This window comes from Triticum urartu, chromosome 2 (assembly GCF_003073215.2).
Source record: "Triticum urartu cultivar G1812 chromosome 2, Tu2.1, whole genome shotgun sequence".
Classification (NCBI taxonomy): domain Eukaryota; kingdom Viridiplantae; phylum Streptophyta; class Magnoliopsida; order Poales; family Poaceae; genus Triticum; species Triticum urartu.
Window position 1 is genome coordinate 535,263,461 of NC_053023.1, and position 8,167 is coordinate 535,271,627.

General features: G+C 44.1%; 1 long non-coding RNA gene across 3 annotated transcripts; it reads left to right on the forward strand.

The window, feature by feature from the left end:
- Window positions 1-1,360: 1,360 nt before the first annotated feature.
- On the forward strand, window positions 1,361-5,405 carry LOC125538566. Of its 3 annotated transcripts, XR_007296438.1 has the most exons (6): window positions 1,361-1,928; window positions 2,902-3,039; window positions 3,441-3,597; window positions 4,047-4,247; window positions 4,692-4,758; window positions 5,123-5,405. It is a non-coding gene; the product is annotated as an uncharacterized LOC125538566 (long non-coding RNA). The 3 variants fall into 3 exon arrangements; XR_007296437.1 differs by having other exon boundaries at window positions 2,902-3,597; XR_007296439.1 differs by having other exon boundaries at window positions 2,906-3,597.
- The last annotated feature ends 2,762 nt before the right edge of the window (window positions 5,406-8,167 follow it).

Sequence of the window (8,167 nt, forward strand, 5' to 3'; positions counted from 1 at the left end):
TTTTTGATTTTTTTTGAATTTTTTATGCCCATTTCAAAATGCAGTCAAAACATCAGGAATGACCGTTCCTAGCTAGTGGTTGAATCTTGGAATATTTTTGGTGTTTCTCTGATTAAATAGATACTTATGTACCTAGAAATGATTTTTGCAAAAAATAAATAGAAAACTACAAGGCATCTACAGTTCAAATTTGACCCGCTTCTAGCTGAATCGGCGGCAATTTGTCTTTTTCACGAGAGGTGGATCAAAAACTTTTTACACCCAACCATTGGGTCAATTGTGCATTAAATATGGCCTAGTATTTTAGAAAAATGATTTGGTCCAATTTTGCAAAAATTATTTGGGAGGTCCTTCACACAAAAAAACCCTCCTTTTGGGCACTCGAAAAATGGAAAATGGTTTGTTTGTCCAAAGAAAATGAAAACTTCCTTAGGCAACATTGTTTGCCATTCCAATATGCACCCTTGTGCACAATATGAGATCATTTGAATAAACTATGTCATGAATGTGGCCATAAGATTGATCATTTGGCTTGAAAGCCATTGATCTTCACACGTGATAGCTCGTTTCTGAGAACACTTTTTTAAAATAATTGTCGTATTACAAGTTTGTTATTTTTCCTGGGAACTTGGCCACATATAATGACACAATGCGAAGGTTTCCCAATTTTTGATTTTTCTGAATTTTTTATGCCCGTTTCAATATGCGGTCAAAACGGCAAGAATGACCGTTCCTAGCTAGTGTTGAATCTTGGAATTTTTTTAGTGTTTCTCTGATTAAATAGATACTTATGTACCTAGAAATGATTTTTGGGAAAAATAAAGAGCAAACTACAAGGCAGCTACAATTCAAATTTGACCCGCTTTCAGCTGAATCGGTGAAAATTTATCTTTTTCACGAGAGGTGGATCAAAACTTTTTACACCCAACCATTTGTTCAATTGTGCATTAAATATGGCCTAGTATTTTAGAAAAATGATTTGGTCCAATTTTGCAACAATTATTTGGGAGGTCCTTCACACAAAAAAAACTCATTTTGGGCACTTAGAAAATGATTAAAAATAGCTAGAAAGATCAGAAATGCGTAAAAATTGGTCCTTATCCATAAAATATGGTCTAACTCTAGTGAAAATTTGTGTGGTAACCTTTTGCAAAATATTTTTGATAGCTACTTCACAAAATCCCTCTACTTTTCATACTTGGAAACTCGTTTAAATTACTGGTTTTCCGAACCAATCAGAACAATTCCCACGGATCGATGACATGGCGCTCATCCATCCATCCATCTCTCCATCCCACATCCATCCATCCATCTATCTACAGAAAAAAGGAATTTTTTTTGAAAAAGAGGTACCCCCACCCGCAGCCCAAACCCTATCTTAGATCCCCCGTCTCCTCGCCGCCGCCGCCCCCTCCCGATCTAGTCCTCCCTCCCACCGCCGACCTCAAGCAAGGACGACGGAGATCCAATCCTCTCCCCACGCGGCAACCCTTCCTCCTACCCACCGCTGACCTCGCCGTCCTCCTCACCCATCGCCCACCTCGTCCCTCCGTCCCCTCACCATCTCTCCCTACCCTCCGCCCTCTGCCCCCGCACCCCATACTGTCCACCATGGCCGTCTCCCCCTCCTCCTTGCTCTGGATCCCTGCACCAACCCACCACCCCGCCATGGGGGCATGTCCGTGGTGGCTACCCTTCCATGCCGTCTCCCCGTAGTAGGCATCGGCACCGGGCGACGGTGACGACACCAACGGGCCCACCGGCGTGCCCGTGCCCTTCTCCCGTGCGGGCGGCTGTTCCGGCGAGGGTCGACGCCGCAGGCGGTGCGTGAGGAGGTGGACGACTTCCTCGGCAGCAGCAAGTGCGCCTTCAAGTAAGAGGTCGACGTCTGCATCCGCCGCCTCCAGCGCCAGGAGCTCTACCTCAAGGTCCGCCCCTTCCTCCCCCCTCCCAATCTCGTCGCTAGCCTTGGTTCCAGCTGCATGCCGACCTCCATCACTTTTGCGGCAGAATACACCATCTGAGGTTCTGCTTACTGGTGTGGTAGTGTGCCATTAGCTTCGTAGGCCACAAAATCATTGGCTGGTTTGGCCCTCTAAAATGATTAATTTGATTATTAGCTGCATTGTATGTTTGCTCTCAGGATATCGAGATTGTTGTGGGGGTATTGATGTTGTCAATTTGCTAAGTGAAACAATGATAAATGTCTGAAACATTGAAATGAAAAGAAATGCCCCTCTATGTGTTCCTCCGTTTATGTCCCCCTCTACCCGGTGTTGTTTATGCTAACAGGACATCTCTGTTGTTGGTGATTCAGTTGTGGAATGTAGTACTGACTGGTGTAGGATACATTTTAATGCTGTCTTCAGGCCATGTTTTCTTCTGTTTAAGCGGACACTGTATAGTCTAGTGTAAGGTTGACCTCCATTTTGCTGATGAAAGACCGTCATTTATTTCTTATAACTGCCCTGTTTGATTTCATCTGTAGTTTTATGAATGACCTTTAGCTTCTCCCCCCTGCCAAAAGAAACTTGTACCACAATTTCTTCCCCATTTCTTTCGCACAGTTAGGTTCTTAGTCTCTAGTTTACTAGTCCTGTGGTTCTGGGTTGTGCTTAGTTGCAAAGAGCCGTTTGGAGCATCTCCTTGCTGTGGGTGTCTCTTTCAGTAAGCGTTTTGCTTATTGTCCTTAGTGTGCTGCTATCCATACTTCTGAGCATATTATTGTCTAGCCTCTTTTGTGATTAGTCCTCATTTTTAATGACGTTATTGTTTATCTAAGATCATTTGAAGTTTTGAGCTGGCACCTAGCTAGCCTCTTTTGTGATTAGTCTTCAAATGTCATCCACATTATTTTTTTTGTTAATTTTGTTCCTTGTATGAACAACCTTATAATTTTAGGCAGGAGCCGGAGGCGCAGCCACGCAAGGTTGAGCCGGCCATGGAGATCCTCTTCCTCTACAGCTACGACAACTGCGGCAAGACCTTCGTCGATGTGGCTGCCTTGAGGAAGCATTCCCACATGCATGGCGGATGGCAGTATGTTTGCGAGGAGCCCGGCTGTGGGAAAGTGTCTCTAGTAAAAGATTACTTTATGCGTTTACCAGTGCCTACTCTAGCGTTGGTGAACTTATCCACTTACTACTGTTGGTGAACTTCCATTTGTTTTCATGCTCAGATGCGAAATAGATTTAAGCTCCTTATCTTTCATATTATCCACAAGGACCTTCCTATGCTGTGCTTAGTTATTCCTGGAGTTACGGCCCAATAGATTTGTTTTAGTACAACTATACATGTAAGACGTTTGGTTATGTCCTAAATTGATAAAATGAAAAAACTATCATATGTGTCCTTGCTGCTGATGGGAGAATGTAATTCCTAACTACGTGACTGTTCTTTTTGTACAGAAATGATGAATCCTTTTTCTGTTTGTTTTGCAGAAATTTGTAGATAGCTCAAAGTTGAACAACTCCCTCAATGATGAATCCCTTCTCTTCTTCTGGTTTCCTTCATCCCCGCATCTGATTCCTGCGTGCGTGTGGTCTCTGCAGTTTGCTCCCTCGATCTGCTATGGTCTACTTCAGCTCGTGTGAATAGGTCAAACTACTTCTTTTGTGTGCTTCAAACTGCTATTTTGGGTGTAGAAAATTTTCATTAGTACTAGTAAACGGTGGCATCACATCTCTGATATTATGCTGCTGCTGATGTGCTATTTATAGCTACAGTTTGACAATACTCATTAGGCTTGCTAGACATATAGGTCTTCTTGCACAAATAAAACATCATAGAGTTAGTCAAGTATTTGCATAGATATGTCTTCTTGCGCCACATCACTTGGTCCTGGATAGAAGAATATGGTGCTGGTTGCACCTTTCTTCGATAATCTGACCTGGTGTAATTTTTCCAGTAACTGATCTCGTGTACCCAAATCTAGTATGTATCTTTTATGTTTGCTGAAGCGTACTATGCTTGCTAAGACCAGGTTTCTGTTCTTTTTGGTATTACTTGGATCTTTTTTGACAATCTAACTAGACGATTGTTTCCAGCCTTTGAACTCCTAGGAGATTTTAACACAAATTGTAAAAGATGCTGCCCTGCTAAAGGAGGATGAGGATGAGGGGCGCACCTAGCCATTAGCCCTGCTCTGCTCAAGGAGGAGGGGCATGAGAGGCCTTCTCCTATTCCCCTAGTGTGACCAAGAGGTCCTGCCCGAGATCATGCACGGCCATGATGACCCACCACGGCAGGTAGCATCTGCATCTCTCTCCCCCTCTTTCTCTGCTTACTAATGCCGCTAAACTAAGGAATATTAGATGCAAATCCTGGTTATGTCAAGGAATTCAAGAGGGATTTGTATGCACAAGTCCAGTTTTTTATTTAGTTAGTACCAAACAGAGAAGATGCAGTCCAGATTGGTTAATGTTGCTGCAACCACATGGATTTGTATCTATGCAACCATCTCCCTGTTGTTTGTGTTATTTGGATTGCAAGAAATTCAGTTTTGGGTGACCTGCACTTAGTTTAACTTCTCTAAATAATCAACCGTCTTACATAAATATGTCGTGTCATGCTCCTTTCTTCTCTTTGCCATGAATTGGTGTAACTTGATGGCACTAGTCGAATAAACTATTCTGTTAATTTCCTAGTATATGTGAACTAATTTTGCGTGCGTCTTCCATGCATGTTTGCAGCCACATCTCTGGGTACAAGAACCAGTTCCAGAACTTCATCAAGCACCTGCGCGAAATGGGTGATGAGGTAGTACATTTTTCTACTATCATTGGTTGAGTACTACTGAATACTTATGCTGGTGGGTTTGACACAACTATAGGATAGTGGATTAGTAGCATGCCTATTTGACTTAGTTTCTGGTGTGACCTACAATTCCTAGATGTGCATACTATAGAATGTTGACTGTAGTGTGGTACACTTCCTGGAGCATAGTAATGCCTTACCAAGTAGCAATTGCATGAAGATAGTCCACAACACAAAAACTATGTGTAATGGATCCATGACTTACAATCTGTACATGAATACCCATGTGTAATGACTTATTTTTTGCATCGTCTGGACATTTTTTTGCTGTTGTATTGTTTCTCACTCATGATTGATCTACTGCCAGGTGAAGGTTTTCAATTGTTGAAGGAGGAGGACAATAGGAACTTCTATGATGTCTTGTCATCTATTTTTTTTCTTTGCTGTAGAATAGTTTTGCTTGGCACTTACTGGTTCCTTGGATGTAAAGATATGTACTGCTAGAATGAATGCATGTAAAGATATTTTGGGCTCCTATAATATTCCATGTTGCTTTGAAAATGTATTGGAACTGGGCTAGGCCCAAGATAGCTTGTAGTGTGATGTGTTGTAATGCCAATGGCATAATAAAAGAAGTTGGATTGGATCAATTATTTCGGCCCAGCCCAAGATATATTGAACAATTATTTTTGAGGGGAAAACTTCAGAGGCCCAGCAAAGAAATGGCCTAGAAAAAGCAAGACCAAAAAAATCTATCAAAAGGGATAGGCAAAGAAATTTAAAAGGCCGGATTACTGGGCCAGGCCCATGTAGCTAGCGAAAATTAACAAAAATATATATTAAAAAGACTGAATTAATGGGCTCGGCCCATCTAAAGCACTGAAATGGACCGGGCTGATTCTAAGTAATGACCTTTTCAATTGGTCGCAATTTTGCCACGTCAGATTGCCACGTCGGATCTGACGTGGCCTGAGCAGACAGCCAATGACCAAAATAAAAGGTCATGGGTTCAACGACCTTCTGTGAGAAGGTCGTTAATTTTAGTTTACGACCGCCAGCTTTTGACCTTTTGTTTTTGGTCACAAAAAGGTCGCAAATGAAAAACTATGACCTTTCAGCGGCAAATAGTGAGGGTCACAAGTTGACATATTTCTTGTAGTGGTTCAATGACGATCGATATTATGAGTTTACATGTTTTGATATACCGAAGGTAGTTCGGAGTCCCGGATGTGATCACGGACATGACGAGGAGTCTCGAAATGGTTGAGACACAAAGATTGATATATTGGACGATGTTATTCGAACACCGGATGAGTTCCGGGGTCACCGGATAAATATCAGAGTGCCGGGGGTTATCAGAAACCCCAGGGGGAACTAATTGGCCAACATGGGCCTTGTGAGAGAGAGAGAGGAGAGGGCCCTAGGGATGCCCCCTCCCTTGAGGAGTCCGAATTGGACTGGGAGGGGGCGTCTCCCCCTCCCTTTCCTTCTCCCTCTCTCCCTCTCCTTCCTTCCCCCTCTCTCCCCTCGTGGGAAACCTACTAGGAATAGGATTCCTATTCCTAGTAGGAATCCTACTTGGGTGCGCACCCCATGAGGGCCAGCTAGCCTCACCCCTTGCTCCTTTACATATGAGGGCAGGGGGCACCCTAGAACACACAAGTTGACAATTGTTTTAGCCGTGTGCGGTGCGCCCCTCCACAGATACACATCTCGGTCATGTCGTCGTAGTGCTTAGGCGAAGCCCTATATGCTGGTAACTTCATCATCATCAAATAATGCCAGAGCCCATAACTTACTCAACTATGCCAGAGCCCATAATGGCTTGTGGCTGCACACGGAAGTTTCTAAGCATGAATAATCTTATAATCCCTTTGAGCCTGGGTGGCATTCCATAGGATGATCACATGGATACCCCAGGATCTCCTAGGACAACACTGGATTCCCCTGGTGCCCACAACCAATCCACCCAGATGTGTATGAAAGTAGCCACCTTAAGTTTCCCTTAGTTATTAACTCTCACAACTTGCATGATTCTCACATACCAATCCCCGTCTATGAGCATGGCTAAGCAATATGAGCATAACGTATATTCCCGGGGTGATCAAAGGTATTAGGTTCCTACCTCATCATCTACATAACAGTAACCACATGTTCATAATCCTACTCATGCAATGTTTGAGGGTGTAACCAATGCATAAAAACTGGGTAATAAAGGGCAAAGTGTAACTTGCCTTGTACTGTTGATGAAGATTCTTCGCACTCATAATTCCTAATAATTCTACTTGTCACACTCTGATCAATCTATCATGAGCAAGCAATTATAACCACACATAAGCAATCACGCAAAAGATCCAAAAGAACAAAGAAAACACTTCGGAAAATTTCAAAAATCATCAAATAAAGATTTTGGACAAAAACATATTTTTAACAGCAGGAAAATTGTGTGATTTTGATCTTAACAGAAAGTACATGCCAAGAGCTTTGATTTGCAAAAAGAATCAATTAAATCAGAGTTATACAACTCAAACTATAGCCAAAGCAAGTTTGAATTCAAATGTGTTTGAAACCAAATTTTAACACTTTCAAAAATATATTTAAGTTGGTTTACTGGATAGAGGGGATCATAACGAAGAAGTGGGCGTTGGTTTCGTTGAAATTGGATAAACGGTTTAAAAGATGTGCTAGTTTGAAAAACAAGGACTGGTCTGTAAAACAAAACTAGCGAATAGGTCACTGGCAGAAAATAAAAGAAAAAGAATAAATCTACCAGACGAACGTTCGCTAGAGAACCTAAACCGGCGAATTCGTTCGCTACAGAGGCTAAACTAGCAAACGTCCACTACATAAAACAAAACGTTTAGGAAAAAACAAATCGATCTGGATCACCCAACCCAGATCGGACGGGCGGGGGGGGGCGACAGTTACCGCGGCGGTTGACGGCGTCGGCGGCGAGGAGGACGGCTGCGGCTCGGCTCGAACGGGACGGCGGCTCCGGGGCTCGGCGGCGCCGAAGGAGTAGATGGGGAGGCGCGGCTCGACGAGGCGAAGGTGATGGCCGCGTCGGCGGAGGTCGAGGGCGACAGAGCGGAGCGGGGTAACGAAGGCGGGGCTCGGTGGAGCTCGCAACTCCGGCGAGGTTCTACATGGTGTAGTGGGCGGTGGTGGCGTGATTTGATGGGGAAAATAGGGCCGGGGCTCGGGCATTTATAGGAGGAGGGGCGGGGTGGCGTGGAGGAGGAGCAAGGCAAAGGCGGCGGCGGGAGTCCGGCGCAGCCACGGGTGCGACAGCGGTGTCGGGCACGCTCAGGACTTCGTCCTGAGCGCGGAGACGAACGGGCGGGCTTGCTGGGCCAGCTGGGCTGGGCGCGGCCTAGTTCGGTCAGTCCAAACTTTTTTTAACTCAGACAAC